This window comes from Delphinapterus leucas, chromosome 2 (assembly GCF_059928025.1).
Source record: "Delphinapterus leucas isolate spDelLeu-1000000601 "Yukka" chromosome 2, BTC_Dleu_Yukka2, whole genome shotgun sequence".
NCBI lineage: Eukaryota > Metazoa > Chordata > Mammalia > Artiodactyla > Monodontidae > Delphinapterus > Delphinapterus leucas.
In genome coordinates this window covers 120419861-120444394 of record NC_143130.1, presented here as the reverse complement: position 1 = coordinate 120444394, position 24534 = coordinate 120419861, and the positions used below count along the sequence as shown (strand labels likewise).

At 35.0% G+C, this 24534-nt stretch overlaps 1 protein-coding gene and 1 non-coding gene across 10 annotated transcripts in view; both read right to left on the bottom strand.

The window, feature by feature from the left end:
• The window catches only part of MIPOL1 (mirror-image polydactyly 1), a 328422-nt gene that overhangs the window by 150390 nt on the left and 153498 nt on the right, over positions 1-24534 (bottom strand). The gene's annotated exons all lie outside the window — the stretch shown is intronic.
• LOC115803659 (U6 spliceosomal RNA) lies at positions 4245-4351 on the bottom strand. Its single transcript, XR_004024431.1, has one exon. It is a non-coding gene; the product is annotated as a U6 spliceosomal RNA (small nuclear RNA).

The window sequence follows — 24534 nt, the reverse complement described above, 5'->3', positions numbered from 1 at the left end:
AATTGTTATATCTTCTTTATATTTATCAATGTTAGATATCCTTTATTTCTAATATAATGCTTCTTAAAGTCCACTTTGTTTGCTATGAATATAAATACCTCAGCTTTATTTTAACACCTGCATAATGTTTCTTTTGTCACTCTTGACTTTCAGCTTTTTGTACCATTATAATTTAAGGTGTATTTCTTATAAGCAGTACACAGCTGGGTTTTGTTTTATTACGTAGTCTGACAATCTCTGTTTTTTTTTAAAATAATTAATTAATTTATTTATGGCTGTGTTGGGTCTTCGTCTCTGTGTGAGGGCTTTCTCTAGTTGTGGCAAGTGGGGGCCACTCTTCATTGTGGTGCATGGGCCTCTCACTATCGCGGCCTCTCTTGTTGCGGAGCACAGGCTCCAGACGCGCAGGCTCAGTAATTGTGGCTCACGGGCCCAGTTCCTCCGCGGCATGTGGGATCTTCCCAGACCAGGGCTCGAACCCGTGTCCCCTGCATTGGCAGGCAGATTCTCAACCACTGCGCCACCAGGGAAGCCCCAATCTCTGTTTTTTAATTAGAATATTTGTCCTTTTCATTTAGCACATTACCCTTATTACAATTATGTTTACAGTTTTAATCTTGGTTTCCATCTGATCCATTTTTTGCATTCCTTTTCTCTCCTTTGTCATCTTTTGGATCATTCAATATATTCTATTATACCACCAACCTCCTTTAGTAGTTCCTAAGTATACATTGTTTCCTCTCTGATCTTTATTATTTCCTTCCTTCAGCTGACTTTAGGTTTTGTTTGTTCTTCTTTTTCTAATTCTTTTAAGTGGTAGCTTAGGTTGTTCATTTGAGATTTTTCTTGTTTTTTAAGGAAGGCCTGTATTGCCATGAACTTTCCTCTAAGAACTGCTTTTGTTGCATCGCATAGATTTTGTATGGTTGTGTTTTCATTGTCATTTGTCTTAAGGTATTTTTAAATTTCTGCTTTGATTTCATTGTTGTTCCTAAGCATGCATTGTTTAACAGCCTTTTTCATGGTTATCTTAGAGATTCTAACTTTTCTAACTTGTTTTCCTGAATTTTAACTAATATGAACAGTTACTTTTATCACTGATGCTTAGACATTTTGAGTACATTACATGCCTCCTGGCATTAGGGTTATTTTTGCCATGCATTTTAGTTATAAATACATTTTAAACCTCAGAAGACATTATTGTTGTTGTTGTTGAATAGGCTACATTAAGTCCATATTTTAATGTTTCTCAGTACACTTATCCTTTTGGTTGCTCTTCATTCCTTCCTACATTTCTGTTTTTATGTTTGGTATTGTTTTCCATTTACCTGAAGAACTCCATTTACTATTGCTTTCAATGCAGACATGCAAGTGACGAATTCTCTAAGTTTTTGTCCTTTCACTTTGAAGGATATTAAACTGGGCATAGAATTCTACATTGGCAACTTTTTCCAGAGCTTTAATTATGTCATTCTACTCTCTTCTGGCTTCCATTATTTATATTGAGAAGGCAGCAGTCAGTCTTATTGTTGTTCTTTGAACAAACCATTTTCCTTAGTCTGCTTTTAAGATTTTTCTCCTTCTCTCTGAAGTTCATAACTTTTACTATGTTGTGTCTATGTGTGGTTTTCATTTATTTATCCTGCTGGAAATTCTTAGAACTTCATGAATTTGTGGTTTGAAAGTATTCCATCAGTTTTGGAAAAATCTTGGTTATCTCTTCAACTATTGCTTCTGTGCCACAGTTTTCCTCATCTCCTTCATTGACTCCAATTACACATATACTGGGCTATTTAAATTTCACCTGTCTTCTCAGATACATTTTTTTCTCACCCAAATTTCTTTGTATCTCTGTGCTTCAATTAAAAAATTTATTGTCAATCTGTTAGTTTACTAATCTTGTCTTCTGCACCTAAACCAATCTAATAAGCTTGCAATTTCAGATATTGTATTCTTCAGCTCTAGAATTTCCAATTGATCCTTTTATAGAGGTTCCAATATTCTGGTGAAATACTTAATCTATCTGCTTTCTCTTTCATTTTCTCTATCTTTTGAATATTTTAATCATAGCTATTATATCTTTTTCCAATTTATCCCTCCCCTCCTTATCCCCTGGTAACCATAAGTTTGTTTTCTACACCTGTAACTCTACTTCTGTTTTGTAGATAAGTTCATTTATACCTTTTTTAGATTCCACATATAAGCAATATCATGTGACATTTGTCTTTCTCTGTCTGACTTAACTTCACTCAGTATGACAATCTCTAAGGCCCATCCATGTTGCTGCACATGCCATTATTTCATTCTTTTTTACGGTTGAGTAATATTCCATTGTATATATGTACCACATCTTCTTTATCCATTCTTCTGTTGATGGACATTTAGGATGCTCCCATGTCCTGGCTATTGTAACTAGTGCTGCAATGAACATTGGGGTGCATGTATCTTTTCAAATTATGGTTTTCTCCAGATATATGCCCAGGAGTAGGATTGCTGGATCATATGGTAGCTCTATTTTTAGTTTTTTAAGGAAACTCCATACTGTTCTCCAGAGTGGCTGCACCAATTTACATTCCCTCCAATAGTGCAGAAGGGTTCCTTTTCTCCACACCCTCTCCAGCAGTTATTGTTTGTAGGTTTTTTTGATGATGACCATTCTGACTGGTGTGAAGTGATACCTAATTGTAGTTTTCATTTGCATTTCTCTAATAATTAGTGATGTTGAGCATCTTTTCATGTGCTTTTTAGCCATCTGTATGTCTTATTTGGAGAACTGTCTATTTAGATCTTCTGCCCATTTTTTTGATTGGATTGTTTTTTGATACTGAGCTGCATGAGCTGTTTGTACATTTTGGAGATTAATCCCTTGTCAGTTGCTTCATCTGCAAATATTTTCTCCCATTCTGAGGGTTTTCTTTTCGTTTTGTTTATGGCTTCTTTTGCTGTGCAAAAGGTTTTAAGTTTACTTAGGTTCCATTTGTTTATTTTTGTTTTTATTTCCTTTACTCTGGGAGACGGACTGAAAAAGATTTTGCTGTGATTTATGTCAAAGAGCGTTCTATGTTTTCCTCTAAGAGTTTTATAGTATCCGGCCTTACACTTAGGTCTTTAATCCATTTTGAGTTTATTTTTGTGTATGGTGTTAGAGAATGTTCTAATTTCATTCTTTTACATGTAGCTGTCCAGTTGTCCCAGCACCAGTTTTTTAAGAGACTGTCTTTTCTCCATTGTGTGTGTTTATGTGTGTGTGTATATATATATATATATATATATATATTTTTTTTTTTTTTTTTTTAATAAGAGAAAAACTTTTTTTCAAACAGGGTCAGTGGTATGTATGCTATAGCAAAGGCTGGTTGTAACAGCAGTTTCATTTCAAACATGAATTGATGCACAAATGTAACACTGCTAATGATCAATTACTGCTAAAATGTGGATTAAATCCATCAATCTGCCAATTCTGACATTTATTATAGACCCTATTATTTACTTTAGTAGTAGAGGGTAATTTTCATGAGAAGAAAATGAAAACAACCTTACATTTCTACTAACGTAATGAACTGTATCCCCAGTATTGCTCTGAAATCATACCTCTAGGTTGTTAAGAGAAATTCTAACTTCATCCAAATGTTTTATTTAACTGATAACCTTCAGTCATCATCTACTGTTGGCTTGATGTTACTCCTCTTCCTATCTGACCCCAACAATTAAATGCCAGTGTTTCTCAGCTCTTCAGCTAAGGGCTATTTTTTCTCCTACTTCTGTGCACACAGCATTAGTGAGAACTATTTTACCCAAATCAGCCTTGATTGCACTAATTCTTCCTCTTGCTGAAAGGGACCCTATGTTCAACATAAGCACTTCATTCTTAGACAGCTTTTGCACCTTTGCTGCTTTTTTGTCTCCTTCTGTGCATACACCAAGAAGTCATCTAAGTAGGAAATAGGAAATTGCCAATTCTGTGAAGATCTCAGGTAAAGCTCCAACTGCACCAAGCACCTGCCCCACCATTCTGTCAGCCCAGCACAAAGTGGGGTCAATTCTTGTTCCAGCTCCAATAAGACCCCCTGGAGCAGCATACTGAAGATCATTGTGTTCCACAAAAAGTGATACAATTTTGGAAAAGATTGGTTTACACATGAGTTTTCCTTCGCTATCTTTGGAAACAATACCAGGTCTGACTGCTATCTCCTGGCCCACCTGAAACATGTAAGTGAGTAATCAAAATATGTGGGACAACACAAAAAAATATGGAACGTTTCATGAATTTGTGTGTCATCCTTGCGCAGGGTCCATGCTAATCTTCTCTGTATCGTTCCAATTTTAGTATATGTGCTGCCAAAGCGAGCACTCTCCATTGTATATTTTTGCCTCCTTTGTTATAGATTAGGTGACCATAGGGACATGAGTTTATCACCGGACTTTCTATCTGTTCCATTTATCTATATTTCTGTTTTTGTGCCAGTACCATACTGTTTTGATGACTGTAGCTTTGTAGTATAGTCTGAGGTCAGGGAGTCGGATTCCTCCAGTTCCATTTTTCTTTCTCAAGATTGCTTTGGCTATTTGTGGGCTTTAGTGTTTCCATACATATTGTAAAATGTTTTGTTCTAATTCTGTGAAAAATGCCATTGGTAATTTGATAGGGATTGCATTGCTATTATTAAGTCCTTGTCCATCTAACTCCATCTAGTATCTGGATCAACTTTGAGGTGTTTTATATAATGTGCATTTCTCTTGGTTTTGGTCATGTAGTCTTATCTTTTTTTGTGCCTAGTAATTTTCAACTGAATGCCTGTAATTACTTGTAAAATAATGGTAGAGATTTCAGACATTATTTATTCTGGAGGTTCAGCCTTACTTATGCCAGGCAGATGGAGTAGGAGGTGATCACATTAATTCAAACAAGAATGGTACAGTTGTAAATGCCAGTCTGTAGCCTTTGGTTCTCGTAAAACAGCAGTGAAGTCCATCCTGATTCTCAGAGACCTTCTGTTTATGTTTTTAATCTCCTAACCTGTACAGCCTCAGATGTCCTGAAGGCGCTACTAAATGTAGTGAAGGCACTTGAATTCCCCTTCCCTCAACATCACCACCAAAAAACTGCTGGTTTTTCTGTGTCCTAGCAGTGACCCTCCATGAGTATAAGGCTGGAATTTTCAGATTTCTACGTACAGATAATCAGTGAATGCCTACAGGGTAAAAGTGACTAAAGAAATCAGTTCTCCTTTCAGATTTTTTGCTACCACTGTCTGGGGCAATTTTGTTCTCATTGCCCTCAACAGCTCTCTGATCCCTTTAAATAAATTATTTTTCTCAGTTGTTCTTGAAAGGAGTGCTAGAATGTTGTAAACCACTTGATCCCACCCAGAAGCAGAAGTTAAAGCCTTTTATTTCAAAACACACTGAAGTTTTGTGAATAAATGATTCTCAAGAATAAAAAATCAAGGGCCAGAAGACACAACATGGAATATATACCATAAAAATTGATGAAAAAAAGAATAAAGACCTAGATTTCCAGACTGTCAAGGAATCCAACTTAAAAAACACGGATCTATTCCATGTAGACCATGTGATTAGCCACAATATGTATGTATGAGTATGCATAAATATATGAATGTATATACACATATGCATATGTTAAATTTGTGCTTATCTTCTTTTAAGAGTTGAAAAGGTAAGGAATAGAAACTGAATGCAGTTTTACTACATGCCTGCATAAATTTTTAGTCATGTTATTAAAGTAGAAATCTGTCTTTGGTTTGTTTTATTATGCTTCATTCTTTCTTAGTTCTTCTGGCAAAATAATATTTCAAATTTCCTTTGGAAACCCATCTGTATTAGTCAGGATTCTCCAGAAAAACTGAACCAATAGGGTTCTAAGAAGTCCCATGATCTGCCATCTGCAAGTTGGACATCCAGGAAAACTTATGGTGTAGTTCAGTCTGAGTCTGAAGGCCTGAGGGACAGGGGAGTCAATGTTGTAAGTCCCAGCCTGAGTCTGAAGGCCTAAGAACTATGGTAGCTGATAATGCAAATCCTAGTCCAAGTGTAGGAGAAGACTGATGTCCCAGCTCAAACAGGCAGAGAAGGAACAAATTCTCCCTTCTTCTGCCTTTTGTTCTATTCAGGCCCTCAATGGATTGGATCATGCTCGCCCACATTGGGGAGGGCAATCTGCTTTATTGAGTTCAACAATTCATATGTTAATCTTATCTGGAGACATATCCAGAAATAATGCTTAGCTAAATACCTGGGCAAACTGACACATAAAATTAACCATCACACCCTCCTTCCCCACTCACAATCTAGCTTTAGGGATAGACCTGGATTGTCCTAAGGCAGTCAGTATATTTCATTCCTTTGGCCACAATAATCATTTCAGAGATAAGTAAATAAGCACATGATCCCTATTAGTCCAAGCCAAGTTAGCTAGCCCCAATTCCAGGATTTCTATTTTTGATAATTTGCTTTGTCCTTTTAGACTTCAACTGGGAAGCATAAAGGCTGAAGTTTCTAGCTCCATATAACCTGAAAATTAAGTTAGTATACAGAGGAAAACAAACAAAATCCAGAGATGGAATAAAACTTCAGAGAGCAAGATTTTCCTAAAGCTGAGAAAAGGAATGAACTACTGATACATGCAACATGGATGAATTTCAAAATCATCATGCTGAAAGAAGCCAGATACAAAAGAGTACATATTATATGATTCTATTAATATAACCTTCTAGAAAATGCAAATGAATTTATAGTGACAAAAAGCAGATCAGGGATTACTGGGGCCAGGGGTGGAGGGATGGATAGATTGGAAAGCAGAACAATCTTTTGGTTGGGATGACTGAAATGCTCTGTATCTTTATTATGATGGACACATATCTGTCAAAATTCACTTAACTGGGGGCTTCCCTGGTGGCTCAGTGGTTGAGAATCTGCCTGCCAATGCAGGGGACACAGGTTCGAGCCCTGGTCTGGGAAGATCTCGCATGCCGTGGAGCAACTGGGCCCATGAGCCACAATTACTGAGCCTGCGCGTCTGGAGCCTGTGCTCCGCAACAAGAGAGGCCGCGACAGTGAGAGGCGTGCGTACCGCGATGAACAGTGGCCCCCGCTCGCCGTAACTAGAGAAAGCCCTCGCACAGAAACAAAGACCCAACACAGCCAAAAATAAATAAATTAATTAATTAAAAAAAAAGAAATGGCCATATTAAAAAAAAATTCACTGAACTGTATACCCCTACGATGGATGCAATTTATTGTATTTAAATGATACCTCAATAAAGTTGACTAAAATTACAGTTAACAACTGAACAAAAAGTAATCTCTGCAAGTTAGCCTTATCCTTGATCTTTCGGTTATGTGAAAAATAAGCTTTTTTTTAAAAGAAATTTTGGGCGTGATTTTCTGATCCTTGAAACAAGCAAGCCGTATCTGATACAATTATATTAGGTTTACTATGGTAAGCAAATATATTAATATATTTTTGAAAGATAGTCAGTATTGGTTGAATTAAAGGACTTAAGGTGCTTAATGACTCAGCTTTCTTTTAAATAAAAAACATGGTTCTCCAATAATGCTGATTAACACGTTTTATTTTTAATCCTGAGAGTCCAACAAAGTTTCTTAAGGTGTTACATTGTTTCAGAGTTGTTACTTAATGATTTTCCTGATCACTGATTTAGTATTTTTTCTGTTCACACTTACTCAAAATTGGACATGAAATAATATGTAATTCTCCAAGTTACATTATCATACATTTGCATAGTTACAAGCCATATCTTTGGCTTTCTCTCTTGTTTCAATTATCTTATCTTGTCTCATTTAATTTTTAGAAAATTTTTTGGATCTTAACGTTTTCCCATTTCCCCTTAAAGTTATATGGGAAAATATTAGTTTTAGAGAAATATGAATTTTAAAACACCCAATGCTTTATAATAAATACATTCCAAACATAGGACTGATAGCTCAAGACTCAGGAAAATGCTGCGTATGTATAGAGAATTATGGTCTTACAACTAAGGAAGTTGAAAGTGTGCTTGAGACAGATACACACATTAAATTTTTATTAAAGAATTATAAATCTTATAGAACACAAAAAGTGACTACACATGAATTACACTGAAACTTATGTCGGAGATATACACTACTATCTAACAAGAGCTGCCACCAGGACAAAATTGATACACCCAATGGAAATCCTGTATCAAGTTTCAAGAGTTAAGTTAAGCAATCTGACAGTTTCTGGGAACAAATGTACTCACCGCACTAAGAGAATCTTTTCTCCCTTTTACTTCCTCATTTGTAGTCACAGAAAAGAAAAAAATGGAAGATTTTAAATAAAATTATTCTTTATCTCAGCAGTTTCATTTGACCAAAATAGTTTTTCTGATTCAAGTTAAATCATATACAATAAAGTATTATTATAAATCCTTATTAAAATATTTTAGTTGTTATATAACTTATGCCACTTAATTCTGCTGCTTTTCCTCTGTTTCAAACATTTAAAATTGTCTTCTTCTGAATTCTTTCATATTTTAACAACTTAATTATCAGTTATTTTCCTCAAGTTTTCATTATCTTCCAGGTGATACACATTATTATTACACATAATTCCTTTAGGATACTGTCTGTAGCTGAGCATTATCCACCTAGATGGATGCCTACACCAAAATGATTCCATTTTTGAAGTAGAATGTCATCTTTTTTGCAGTTTTTATGTAATAATATTAATTGCCTTTATCTTTCAATAATATAATAGGTATATTGTCAATTGCTTCTGTCTAGAAAAATGAGGTAATTATAATTTTTATTTCAAATTCCCTGAGGTGCTGAGATTAGGACACTGACAATGTATAGCCATCACAGGATTTGAAGTATATTGTTAAAATACTATTCATATTTAAAGCTGGTAAAATCAATGTCTGCTTTATGTTTTTCAATTCCTAACATGGTGATTTGTACTAAGCACTTAATACTTTATTTGACTTGGTGATTCTCTGATATACTAGGTTAACAACTGTCTATACAACTATCTAAAGAATTAACAACTATCTAAAGAAAATAAGACCTAGAATAGGGTTCTTATCCTGGGGCACATGGATGGGGTTGGGAGGGTAATAAGCTCCTTGAAACTATAAACAAATTTCTGTGCATGTGTGTTTTTTAAGGGAAAAGCTTCAAAACCGGCATTTGCTTCTCAAAAGGGTTTAAATACATAAAATGTTAAAAACTAGTTATATGGAGAAATAAAGAGCACCTATCTCTTACCAAATGATAGAATTATTTCTTTTATACACCAAGGAGGCTTGACATTAACTGTACTATCATGCAAATGTCTTGTTATATAATCAAGACTTTGAATATTACAGGAATGCATCACTGAGTATATGACATCTGGCTTCAGTCTACAATTAAGAGGTCTGAAAACAAAAAAATACTGAAACAAATAAATCAGTAAAAACTAAACTTTGTTAAACTAAACTGTCATAGGTAAGAATACCTCAATTTTGAGAATAATAAAGTTTATATAATATGTAAGTATCATTTGAATATTATAAAATAATAAAAAATGTACAAAATAATTATTTAAAAAGCACATGTCCCTAAATTGGAAACAATGACAAGCGAAGCAATGATAGGCAAGTTGAAACATCAACCTATATCCAAACCACTAAAGATAATAAATTAACAAAATAATGTAACACATGTTAGACCACATTCATTTCTCTCTGAAAAGGTATTGAATTTTCATTTTTTTCAGTAACTTTTTTATATTGTGAATGAAAATACATCTGTACAATATACTGAAGTTTCTCACCAGCCTTTTTCCAATCAGTGAACAAAAAGCAAAACATATCTATAAAAGTAATTATATATTATAATCTATAGATTATGTAAATAATGCATTATCTTATGTACACATGTAAGTATATGAAGAGATAAAATGTATAAACTAATTAAATGATTGCAACAGAAAGCTGAAGTATAAAGTTTAGTTCTTTCTCTGTATTATAAAAAACCCCAGCCATCATGAAGCCCTGTTGCCATTCTTAGGCCACTTTCAGGCAGACTCTGAAAAGCTGGAAAGTAAACACAGGTGTTTTAAAACTAGAGCTGCTGTCACGGACAACCACAAACACCCTTAACTCTGATGTGGCAACGCCTCTTTCCCGCCCTCTGTTTTTTAAAGCAATGCCTGAAAAGAAAATGTCAAATGTTTCACCTTTCAACACCTCAAAACAAGTAAGAGCTTAAAGTATTGTTTTGCAAACCTCTAGCAAATAGATCATTTTTTCACTTTTAAATCTAGCCAATTAAACACTACTTGCATAAAACAAAAGCAGAATTTCGTAAAGAATTACTACCACCCCCAACTTTACACCCCCCTCTACCACCATATTTTATAGTACTTTAGTTTCTGAGAGCAAAATCTTTTGTTTGACCACACTTGATAGCTTGTTCTGTTGTATAATTTTTACAGAAAGTATCTGATCTTCTATAAGGTTTAACATACAAATCAGAAATAAATAAGAATCCTTTTTAGAAAAAGCAGTCAAGTACCTTTGGTTACAATGCAAGGAAAGATTTAGATTAAGAAAAATTCAAAGCTTGAAAATATGTAATTCTCCTTTAGAAAACTGTGCTAATGAATACCTAAATAGGGGTAGAAATTGTTTACAGAGAAAAATAGAAAGCAAAATAATTTCCAAACTGCTACAGAGATGGAACTCATATTCATAAAACAAACCAATTTTCTAATACTGAAATATCACGAGTATAAAAAGTCCCCCCATAATACTATAAAAGAGCCCCCCAAAGCAAAGATAACACTCATTAACAGTTGATGAGCTATTACATAACTACTGAATATAAAAACCAAGTGAATGAATTATGTACATTTTACTGTAATCATCAAGAAACAGGTGCTGTTAAAAGAATGGCCAAGTTTCTATCAGTCCAAGTAAATCTTGGGGAATATTTTGAGAGGTTTAGCCCTACCCTCAGAATTCCACATATAATTCCTTTCTGCAATTCATATTATAACTGCTCTGTGAAATCATACTTGTGTATTTGAGTATTCATAATAAAACACTAGTAGTTTCTCATTGCCCGAAGTTATTTTGTAAAGAGAGATACTTGCCTTTCAAGATGACAAGAAAATGATAAAAAGTAATCAACAGGAATAAAAATTAAGAGTGAATAACGTTTTTAATTAGTACATACATTTTTCAAAAATTTCCTCAGATATGTTATAATTTTTTCTTGTATTACCTTTTTTCAAAATTTAAAGAACTACATCAAAGCTGCACGATATTGGCTAATCAGAGGCAATCAACTGTAAATGAGAGAAAAGCAAATAAACTTTTCCATCTTGTTCCAATTCACGCATGTATTGCTTCATCTCACATGTGAAGGACATTATACAGCATTAAGGGACAAAATAATAATATGAAGTTGTGACATAAACCAACAAAGTAAAGAAATTTAGAATTATGTTTGACAGTTCTGAACTAAGTCCACTGTACTTTGGTATCACAACACATACATGATACCTACAAGCACAAAGGAGCAAGGAAAGGGCAGTGTGTCAGCCTTAGAAGTTAATTTCCTGCTTTTGTTGGTTTATATTACCATCTAATATTACGTAAACAATCTGTTTCTAGGCAATTTATTTCTTCCATGATGAGCTGAGCTCATTTGGATGCTACCTTTCAGCATATAAAAATCCAGTTTAACAGCAACAGCACAAAAGCCCACAATGGAATACTATTTAAAAATCAATTTACAAAAATATAAGATATACAATATCCACTTAACTGGAAAGAACATTATTACTTATATTTTACAACCTCTCAAAAGGTAAAGGTAATTGACAACAGAATTTATTAAAAAAACATGATTTACCTGAGAATACTTAGAGTTTATTAGTAATTATTTCTTGGTCTTTCTAAAGTAAAGTGATTACTTGAAAACTTATGGATCTAGATACAAGTCAACGTAAGTGACTACTAACACAAGTTAGATTCCAGAAACTTTTCAGAAGAATAAGTGAATTTTTTAAGAGGCAACTCAGAGTTAAAACCTGATCACCATATAATGCAACAAAAATACAGGGGACATATGTACTTTTTGATCAGTGATCATGACTTAATTTCATCATCTTCTTATTCTAGTAAAAACGAATAGTCATTCTACTATTTAAAATGAATAATTATGTATAAAAATTTAATTTTAAAAACTGGCACTTTTAGAAAGGACAGAAAAGTTCATATATCTTCAGAGTAAAATGCACAAAAATGATTCTGGACTTAATATAGCAAGTATCAAAAGGAAGTGAAGATTTAATGAAATAGTCATAAACTGCAAATAATACAGTACTGGAAATAGAATATTGGAATATACTGGGAAGACTTCTATGGGGTATATAAAATCACACTGTATGATTTTGTGAAATTATTAAGGAAGCAGAAATACAAGAAAATATAAATGTCATTCAGATACAATTATGGTTGTGCAAGATTCAAAGTTAACGTTTTCTAAAGAAAGGGTTACAAGTTATCAGAACTCCTGAGGCTGCTATTTATCTAAAAATACTCGAGTTTTTTCAAGACTATGAAATATATTTTAAAACACATATTTAATATGAATATAAGATAATAAAAATGTTGGTGGTATATTTTGCATTGTATTGAACTTTAAATACTAAGCAATAAATTATAGGATCTTTTAAAATGTGTCTACGAGTCACTAGGCAAGAGTGATTTTTCAAGATGCCTTTTTTGTTTCAGTTAAAATTAAAATCCATGCTGTCTAATCCTTGGAGTCAATTTGTAATTAAGGGGATTTGATGAGAGACCAGGCACTGAATTAATGATAAAATTTAATATCTGCTTTAATGCATCAACATAACAGAAAAACTAACCAACACTGAACAACAGAATGAAGTCATTTTGATACAGAAGACATACTATAGCTATGACAATTTATGTCAAATGTTAGTTTTCTAAATAAATTAAATATGCCAAAGTTCTGTAGATGAATTACTAAAAACTATGTGTCTAAAAACCACTCAAGTCAAAAATGCTACTACAATAAGGATTTGCTTGGTACAGAAAACTACACTGTTAAATATAGTTACTTTTATTGAGAATTTTATGTAATCTCTAATGAAGGACTTGACTGCTTTCTATCATCATGTCTGAAATCAGAAATATTTTTACTTAGTAGTCAAAGTAAATTAATTGTATTTGATAATCTAAAGTTTTTAAAAAATATATATTTTACTTTAGAAAGAACATGTAATATTAAAAAATCCATCAAATTAAATTTCATAGTATTTTAAATAACCATCTGGATTTTGCACTACACTTTTCACAGTATTACTACACTGGAGTTCACAAGAGATTTTAATATGTCATTTATTCCAAATCACTATGAGGTACAACCTTGTATAGAATTTGGTTGTTGGAAATGCTAAAAATGAAAGAGAAAATTTTCATTTGGCCAGCAAGCTCTGTGTAGCCTCATCCAGCTTATCCCTAAAATACCAACAAAGAACTTTATAAAAGACATAAAACTGATGATGCCACAAAAATACTGATATCAGCCCAATCCAGAAATCAATTAGAAAATTAAACAGAACTAAAATTAAAAAGCACAATTGGTAAAAAACAAATGTTATTATTTTCAGAAACAAAAATTCCATAGGCCTAAAGAAGGTTGGGGAAATATTTTGCCCCTATTTTATGTCTAAACACCAAGTCTACACCAGTAAGGTTCCAAATTCAGTGCAATATATTCCAATTCAGTATGCATTGGGTCAGGCCCAGATTTACTATTTTGTAAACATTCTTTTCATGATTCTGATACATGCCTCTGTTAAGAACCATTAACCTATACTCATTACCTAACAACCAATCGAGTGGACCTTTATTGTCTTTAAAGGTTCCCAGGGTACTATTTCCAACAATGTATCATGGACTCTGCTCTTTTATACCTTCTTGGCCACCATAATACCAAAGACCAATAGGTCAGGAAAAAAAGAGAGGAGATAATGAGGTGAGAGCAGAAGACAAGGGGAAGGTAGGACTGCTGATGTGGGCAGACCTAGGAAAGACTTGGGAAGAAGTCCTGGGAGCACTAAGAGTTTCTCACATATTACATTTCTTTTCAGATCAGTACTTATTTTGTTATTAAAACAATTTCATTCTAACACAAATCCCTCTCCAGTTTGGCCAGAGACAAGAGAGGACTCTGGCCAAACTGAAGGCAGGATGAGTAGATATTATCTGGACAAAGGAAGTAAGGCAATAGATGATGCAGAGCATTTCAGTCAGAGGAAATACTAGGTCCAAAGACCGGATGATACAAAGACTGGAGAAAAATTCCAGGATCTATCTAAAGTCAGCTCACATAATGGTGAATCTGCCTGGTGTGCCTAAAACTGTCTCCTACTGAAGGTGTATGTCTTCATTCAAGTAGTCATTTTGATTAATTTTTTATTTTTTTATTTTATTTTATTTTTTTGCGGTATGCGGGCCTCTCACTGCTGTGGCCTCTCCCGTTGCGGAGCACAGGCTCCGGATGCGCAGGCTCAGCGGCCATGGCTCATGGGCCCAGCCGCTCCGCGGCATGTTGGATCTTCCCGTTGATTAATTTTTTAGCATTATTACAAAATGTATAAAACAGGAGGGAAGCATGAAATGTAATTTTATATTTCTATCATTATTTATCAAAATAATATCTAAATTCCTAAAATAGTACTATGAAAGTCAAAATTTAAAAAACATTAGTAAACAATGTTAGGAGCAATTAAATGCAAGTATCCACAAGTATTACGTTTGGGGTTTGCCACTGATAATCTCCATAGAAGTTTCCCACATGTAATTCAGTATTCCTTTTATGTAAGGGGCAATAGTTCACAGTTGTTTCATCTGAACCTCATCAGTTTTATTGTATCTTGGTGTACCTGATGAACTTACACAGGCTTCGATGATTTGGCTATACCTGGTGCAGTAATCCACAGAGCCACCTTTTAATGTAATTGTTCATTTCAGAGAGCCTATAATGAATGCTGTCACAGCAATTCCCCATTTGGTATGCAAAGACTGTAAACCTGGTCTAGCTGAGAGTCTTGCTTTTTATAAAGAAAGAAAAAATTTATCATGTGGAAAACAAAGCCTGGCATGGGAACAGAATGCTATTAGGAACCAGGATAGAATTTCTCTCCATCTCCCTTGTTCAGAATTTTGTGTTTTTTAATATATTGGCCCCAACTTTTCCAATTGGCTGATTCATAACTTCAGAGTACTCATGGCTTACAGCAGTCTACCTGGCCCTAAGCCTACCTTGGGATCGTTTGGTTCAGCATTCAAAGCTCACTGTCCTGTTCTCTCTCAGTTTCCCAATTCCAAATTATTAAATTATCATCTGACCTATCAATCTTTTTGAACCAGGCTAAACAGGTCATAACTAACTACCTTTGGGCTAGAGAGGCACGCATCAGATTTCTCATAAAAGGAGAATGGTTAAGTATATGTTAGCTATTATTCTCTCCATCTTAAAATCTTCCTCCAGGTCACATTCACATTACACTCTAACCCTTACACTTTTTTTTTTTTTTTTTTTTTTTGCGGTGCGCGGGCCTCTCACTGTTGTGGCCTCTTCCGTTGCGGAGCACAGCCTCCAGACGCGCAGGCTCAGCGGCCATGGCTCATGGGCCCAGCCGTTCCGCGGCGCGTGGGATCTTCCCAGACCAGGGCACGAACCCGCGTCCCCTGCATTGGCAGGCGGACTCTCAACCACTGCGCCACCAGGGGAGCCCCTAACCCTTACACTTTTACTTCACAGAAAAGCTCCTAAAAAATAATCTACCTTTCTCCCACTTTTAAACTTTTCATTACCTATACAATTTACTACATTCAAGGCTACCACCGGAACCACTGAACTGAAACTGCAACTACAAAGCTACCACTGCCTTCCTAACTGTCAGATCAAATGGACACTTGTGATTTTATTTGACTTCTCTGTAGCATTTGACACTGTGAACTACCCCATCACAGAACTTTATTCTATTCTGAATCTACGATAACACAATCTCTTTGTAATCCTTTTATCGTTCTGACTATTCCTTCTTAGTCTCCTTTGTGAACCACTTATTTTTGTGCACGAATAGAGAAATGTTGGAATTTACTATTGTTTCATTTATTTCTTTTCTTGTAAATCTGACCTCTGAAAACTCTCATACACTTCAGTGATTTGAACTGCAACCTGCACAAGATCTGGTATCATCCTCTCCCTTCTCAAGTAATTTCCTGCCACTATACTTCCCACTGTATGGTCACTTATGCTCTAAGACAAAGATGTACATGCAAGACTATTTTTCAAAGTTTTGCTTATGATATTGAACAGTTGGAATCAAAATATTCTAAATAGAAGACAGAAAATTACATGCTATGTATCAAGCACAGGGATCTACAGAGCCAACAAATGGATGATGCAGATTTGTATTTATATATAGAGAAAGATCTTTATGACATATTTGGTAAGTTACTCCATTTTTGTTTAAATTAAATCCATAACAATATAGAGAAAAAAGGCCTGGAATCATTGGCTTCAAGTGGTACAGGTGCCTGTTTCTGGAGCCACTGCTGTGGCCAAGGGAATCTGACATTCTGATTTGTCAGACCTGAGGCCACAGAGGTATATCACCTCCAACAAAACCACATCTGAGAATGAGGGAAAGTCTGTTTCTTACAGGAGAACAAGGGTTATAAAAATCAGGTGAAGGATGAATAAACTCTGAGTAGCAAAATTACTGCTGAACAGCACCATTATACTAGGTAAGTGTAAAAACAAAACAAAACAGAGAAAAAAAAAAGAAAAAAAAAGCAGTTGCTATCGTCTGAATTTTTTCATCACTCCAAAATTTCTATGTTGAAATCCTAACCCCCAAAGATAATGGTATTAGGAAGTACGAGCTTTGGTTTGGGAGGTGCTTAGGTCATGAGCATGGAGGCTTCATGGTACTGATGTTCTTTTAAAAGACACCCCACAGTGATCTCTTGCCCCTTCTACCGCATGAGGACACAGCGAGAAGGTGCCGGCTATTAAAAAGGGAGGGGGCCCTAACCAGATCATTATCATACTGCTGCCTTGATGTTGGACTTCCCAGCCTCCAAAATTGTAAGAAATAAATTTCTGCTACTTATAAGGTACTTAGTCTGTGATATTTTGTTATAGCAGTCTGAATGAACCAAGAGAGTAGTGCTAATACATATATCAGAAATAGAAGACTTAAAGGTATGAAGCTGTAAGCAGTCTGAAGAGGAATATTATATAATGATGGAATGTACATGTATAGCCTAAGAAGATATAGTAGTCATAAACACTATATAACAAAGAATAGAGCTGACAAATGTATAAAGCAAGAAATTCCTAGCAATATGAGAAAATTATAAAAATGCAACTATAGTGGAAGCTTAAATTGAGTTCAACTGAATATATATTGAACCTCATGCTCTGTGAACAGAGACTATTTTATTTATTTAGTTGATGATACCTTTCAAAGTGGACTATTTACATGGTGAGAAATAAAACATTAATATGTTTTAAAATATAGGAATTTAAATTATATTCTCTAAATTACCCTGGATCAACCAAAAAAATCAAAACAGAACTAGTGAAAAAAAGTGAACATTTGATCCCTCCCAAAACTATAAGGCACAGTTGGAATTATAGTCAAGAGTAAAATGTGTAGCCTTATAATTTTACTTAAAAAAAGGACTGAGGTAAGCTAATTAACTTGTAAAAATTAGAACAAAAAAGAGAATAAAAAGATTGAAACGGTAAACAGAAATGGAAAATTTAACAAGTTGAAAGGATAAATAAAACCAAGAACTAATTAAAAGAAAATAAAATGCATAAAGCCCAGGAAAGACTTTATAAGAAAAAAGAGAGAGAGAAGAAGAGAAAGAGAAAGCAAATATATGCCACAATACAGACAAGACAGTGAATACAGAGAAATAGAAGAGATTCAAAAATTAAGAAAATTATCTATAGTTCTATCATACCAAATCTGGTAAGTTAAAGGGAATAGGGTGTTTCCTAGCAAAACATACAGACCAACAAAACTGACTTAAGAAACAGAAAAACTAGATAAATATATTGAAACAACTGAAAAGGCAATTAAATATTCTCTGTTATAAAAAGGCACCAAGAATACACGGTTTTAAAAATGGATTCTATTTAAAACTTAAGGCAAGATCATTCTAATGCAATTTTTTTAAAGTTTTTTTTTTTGGCCACTCCCCTCGGCATGTGGGATCTTAGTTCCCCAATGAGGGACTGAACCCGCACCCCCTGCATTGGAAGCGCAGAGTCTTAACCACTGGACGGCCAGAGAGTCCCCATTCTAATGCAATTTTAAACTTGTCAAGACCACAGCTGAAGGCAGAAATTTTGGTCATTCACTAAGCTAGTAACATTAACATCAAAATGGATACAGCCAAAACAAGCCAGAACAAAGCTGGAGGACTCAGGTCATGATGACATGCCTACTACAAAGCTACAGTGATCAATAGTGTGGTACCAGCATACAGATAGATATATTAGATCAATGGAACAGAACTGACAGTCCAGAGCTAAACCCTCATATTTATGACCAACTGACTTTTGAGACGGTATCAAGACAATTCCGTGGGGGAAAAATAGTCTTTCAACGAATGGTGCAGAGAAAACTGGATATCCACATGTGAAGAAAGTATTTGGACTCCTACCTTACATAGTATCTAAAAATTCACTAAAAATTTGTCAAACATCTATATGTTCAACCTAAACGTCCATCAGCTAATGAACTGATAAACAGAATACAGTATACCTATACAATGAATATTATGTATCAACCAAAAAGGAATGAGGTACTGATACATGCTATAGCATGAATAAACCTTGAAAATATTATGCTCAGTGAAAAAAGCCTGTCACAAAGGATCACATATTCTATGATTTCATTTACACAAAATATCCAGAAAGGCAAATCTACAGAGACAGAAAGTAGTTTAGCGGTTGCCTGGGACTAGGGGAAGGATGTTAGCAGGAATGGGGAATGATAGCTAATGTGTACAGGATGTTTTAAGTGAGTGTTGAAAATGTTCTAAAATTAGACTGCGGTGATGGCTGAACAAATATGTGAATATACCAAAAAACACTGAATTGTAAACAGTAGATAAGTGAATTTTATGGTACATGAAACATTTATCAATAAAGCTGTAAAATGCAAAAAACAAAACCACTGATGGACAAAATACCAAGAGAAAGCAAACAAAAACCAACAGAAAAAATGGGGAAAAAACATGAACAAATACATCTATTTATTTATATTCACACACACAATCCCTTGAACATACGAAAAAAATTCAAACTTACTAATAATTAGAGAAATACTTTGGTAAAACAAAACAAAACCTGATACAGTAAAAAAAAAAAACCCTCTAGGTAATTTTCATTTATATTTGAGATTGTGAACTTTGGAGATCAGTTGCCTTGGTTCAGATCTGAGGTCCACCAGTTACTATTACTCATAACATTGGTCACGTTAGTGAACACATGTTGCTCAGTTTCTTACCCTGTAAAATTATAAATAGTTGTACCAACTATCTCAAAGAGTCACTTTGAGGTCTAAATACTACTTAAATACTATATATAAAGCATTAGTAACAGTTCCTGGCACTCAGTAAGTACTGTAGGAAGGCAGACTATTATAAGTTTTAAAATTCTCAGGAAAACAATGACAAAACAAATCCAAAATTTATTCAAGGAATTGTTCAACATCAAGAACTCAATAAAATGTGTTACATCTACTAATAAAAACTTTTTAAAAATTCTAGAAAGAAACTACTTAAATATGACGAAACAGGGCTTCCCTGGTGGCGCAGTGGTTGAGAGTCCGCCTGCCGATGCAGGGGACACGGGTTCGTGCCCCGGCCCGGGAAGATCCCACATGCCAAGGAGCGGCTGGGCCCGTGAGCCATGGCCGCTGAGCCTGCGCGTCCGGAGCCTGTGCTCCGCAACGGGGGAGGCCACAGCAGTGAGAGGCCCACGTACCGCAAAAAAAAAATGACAAAACAGTATCAAAATCCAACAGTAGATGTAATGTTTATGTCTAGGTCTCAGAAAGCTGGAACAAGCTGTCATTCCACATTGACAATAGGAAAAGCTGAATAAGGCACAAAGTCATAACTTTTCTTGAGCTCATCAGACAGCTAAGTTCAGGAAGACAACCAGTCTTAATTTCAAGGAGGGACAAGCATCCAAGGCAAATGGGGTACACAGACTAGCTCACCTAGAACAGAACATGAGAAGAAGGGTCAGCCACCACACAGAACCTTCAGAAATTCCTGACAAAAGGGGGTTTGCACCTACTGGTAGATTTTTCCCCACAGATCTCCACCAGGTGCTCATGAGAAATATCAAAGATAGGGTAGAAAACCAGGGATACCTTCCTACAGTGATAGACACTTGCAGGGAATATGGGGGAGGGAACTGGCTGCTGCTATAGAAAGGAGCAAACCACACCCCACACCCCCACCCCAGTCCCAGTTCCTTCTGCGAACAGAACAAAAGCCATCTACAGCTAACAGAGGGGCAGTAACCCTCAGGGCACAGAAAAAAAAAAAAAATCCTGCTTGGGAATGGTAGAAGAAAGAACTCTTTCTATCCCTGGGTGAGTGGCAGGAAATAGACCTGGGCACAGGATCCTATACCAATACCATTAGATAGCTTCTACACTGAGAGAGGGGAATGAAAGTCTCTCATACAATACCTGCCTCAGATAGAGGTCAGAGTTTGTCTGCCATGGAAAGGAATCCTGAGGAAGCCTCATCCCAAAGTCCAAGCACAAAGGGACTGCATAAGATTGAAGCAGAAAACCCTCAGTCCCCCAACACCAGATGATAAAAATCAGCATTCTAATGCTGGGAGAAGGGCAAGAGTGTACAGTGAGATACCCTCCAGGTGTAAGTATATAGTATCAACTGAAAACAAAACGGTGGAGTATGAACATTGAAAAAAGTCCTCCAGTACCTGAGCTTCCATCCTGAGCATAAGGCAACAGCAACCCATTCCAAGAGCAACTTGAAACTTAGGATGCACTAACAGTGACCATAGCAATAACAAAACCCCAATCCATATCAACTCCTGAGTGAATCAACTCAATACTCACACTACTGGCCTGATCCACAAGGTCCAGCATTCAAAAAAAAATTATGAGACACGTGAAAAGCAAAAGCAAAACAAACGAACAACAAACATGTCAAAAGACAACGCAATCACAAAACCAGGCTCAGAGATGATCCATATACTGGAACTATCCAACTGAGACTCTAAATTATGAAGGAAAATATAAAATCCCATGGTAAGTGTCAAAACTAATTGGTGTAATTTAGAATCCATTCTCACTAAAATTAGGTAAAAGTCAGGTAAAATAGAGTAACTGTTATAATTCCTAGTCAAGATTAATTTGGCAGGTCTAGAAACTATGAGAGGGGAGAGGGAATATTATTAAAATTTCCCTTATATATCTTAGCACTGTTTTCACTGGCTATGATGAATATGTAAATTTTTAAACAATGTATTATTTTGAAATAATTCAAGACCCACAAAAACTTGCAGAGTAAGAAGAGTTCCTGTGTAGACGTCATCTAACTTCTCCCAATGATATACATGTACAATAGTATATTATCAAAGACAGGAAATTGACATTGGAACAATTCTATTAACTCGGATATAAACCTTATATAGATTTCACCTGTTTTTAAATCCTCCCTCCATTACTTTCTGGTATAATTCAATGACGCTTTAATATTATAAAATTATAACTGTTATCACTACAAAGAAACTCCCTGTTACCCTTTAAGAATCATAGCCTGCTCCGCAGCCTAACTCCCAGAAACCACTGATCTGTTCTCTATCACAATGATTTTGTTACTTTGAGACTGTTATATAAGTAGAATCATATGAACAGAACCGTTAGAGATTGGCTTTTCTCATTCAGCATAATGCCCTTGAGACCCATCCAAGTTGTTGTATGTATCAATAAACTGTTCCTTTTTATTGCTGAGTAATATAAGCATACCTCAGAGATAATGTGGGTTCGGTTCCAGACCACTGCAATAAAATGAATATCGCAATAAAGCGAGTCACATGAATTTTTTGGTTTCCCAATGCAAATAAAAGTTATGTTTATACTATTAAGTGTGCAATAGCATTATGTCTAAAAATGTACATATTTTAATTTAAAAATACTTTATTGCTAAAAAATGCTACCATCATCTGACAACACAGGGTTGCCACAATCTTCAATTTGTAAAAACATGTAATATCTGCAAAGCGCAATTAAGCAAAGCACAATAAACCAACATACGCTGGTACTTCACTATATAGTCATCTATGAATATTATAATAATAATGTAAATACTAAACACTGATCTAACAAAAAGATGAGAAAGGTAAATCCTTATCTTCATAGTAGAAAGTCAATTAATAGTAACTAAAAAGGAAATATCAAGAAATAGTATAAGCTTTTCATTTAGAAATATAGTATAGATACAGAATAAATTGCTAAGAGTTGAAAGTGATTTCTTTTCTGGAGCAGAAACCAGGAGAGGTAAGAGGAGGATGCTGATTACAATGTTTTTATTAAAACCCTTATGTAATCATTCATTTTCAAAAATATGTGCTTTATCAAAAATAAAAATTTGAAAAATAATAAAATTTTTGTTTGCTAAATGGGATTGAATATTTCCACGAAAATATTTTTCACAGCAGTGTTTATAAGAGTGCAAAATTGCGAGCAACCTAAATATTTAACATTAAGGGAAGATTTAAGAAAATCATGATACATTTGTGGATTGCAATTATGTAATATATTAAAGTGATATTTATAGAATGAGTGTACTGGATAATACTTATGAAGTGCTAAGCAGGGAAAGCAGGATACTAAATTGTACCTGTGGTATTAATTCACTCAACAGATATTTATTCAATGGCTGCTATAGGTATTTTCAGGAGATACATCTATAGCTAGTTTCAGCTGGTACACAAAGGTATAGCTATACAAATTGTTAACATTTGGCATCTGTTATGATTGGTCATATTTGTGACTTATTAACTGTCAAGTATTTATAATACCATCAGTAGATACAGAGGTATATGAAGTAAACAAAAATCCCTGACCTCATGGAGCATTTATTCCCATCAGGAAAAGAGACAACAAATATAAGATGCAAGATGGCTTCAGGCAATCACTTATTTCCCATGTTTTTATTTTTTTTTCTATTTCCACTTTATTTTAGTGGCCTTTTCAGATTCCTTATCTTCTCAATAATGTTGTAAAATATTCTTAAAATAATAGCCTCCTTTTTTATTGTTCTTATCAGGAAAGTCACGATATCTGTTTTCTTACACTGCTGAAAATGTTAGACTTAGTAAAGGTTTTGGGGTAGAAAAGTGTCACCTGTGTTTTAGAATGACAGCTAATGGAAGTGTGACAACTGATTACAAAGGTGAGAAACTGAGGACAAAACTGTTATTTAGGAGGGTACTATTACCATCTAGATCATGAACTTGACATAGGGTAGAGGTATGATAATACAAAGGAGACAAATCACTGTTGCAGAATTGACAGGACTGGACGCTCTATCACTTTGTAGTAGGTGAAAGTTTGAAAGGATATGAAGATTATGTCAATGATATTAGCCTACATGTCTAGGAGTATGGTAGTGCCATTAATTAATAGATGTTAACTGATCAATTTGGAAGTAAATAGAAAACTGCTAAGAATAATTTAAAATATAGGGCATTATGTCACCAGAAAAATAAGTCAGGGTATAGTTGCTTAAAGTTCTCAAAGTGGCTCACTGGCTAAAGGGCTCAATGATGTTAAAGGCCAGCTTCTCTTGGTGTTTCCTTCATAGCTATAAAATTGCTGCTGCTGTTCCAGGCAGCAAGTAAGTGTTCAAGGTAATAAGAAGGAAAGAAACAGTGCCTGCTGCACCTGTCACGTCAGGAAAACAAAAACTTATCCAGAGACACTCTTCCTTCTTCTCCCACCCCTGCTGCAGAATTCCTCTTATGTCTCATTGGCAAAAAGAAAGGCTCAGAAAGTGTTTAACTTTTCCAGCTTCTATAAAGCTGTAAAGGCAAACAAAGGAGACTATAACTAAGAATAAATGTTAAGTTATACAGTCAATATTGTTTGGCTCAGGTCCTGACTTCCTCCTAGGTTGAAGAGAGGGCTTAGGAAGTCGAATTAGGGATTTGGTTTTAAGTTTATTGAGGTTAAGGAGTCACTAAGATATCCAAGTGGAAGGGCAGACAAAGCATCTGTTAGGATATAAATGATAGATGATGTCATAGGAACGGATGAAATTAGAAGAGACAACCCTGCAATAAACAAAACACCAAATGCTGGCAAGAATACGGAGTAACAGAAACTTGTTATTCATTACTGGTGGGAATGCAAAATGGCATAGCCGT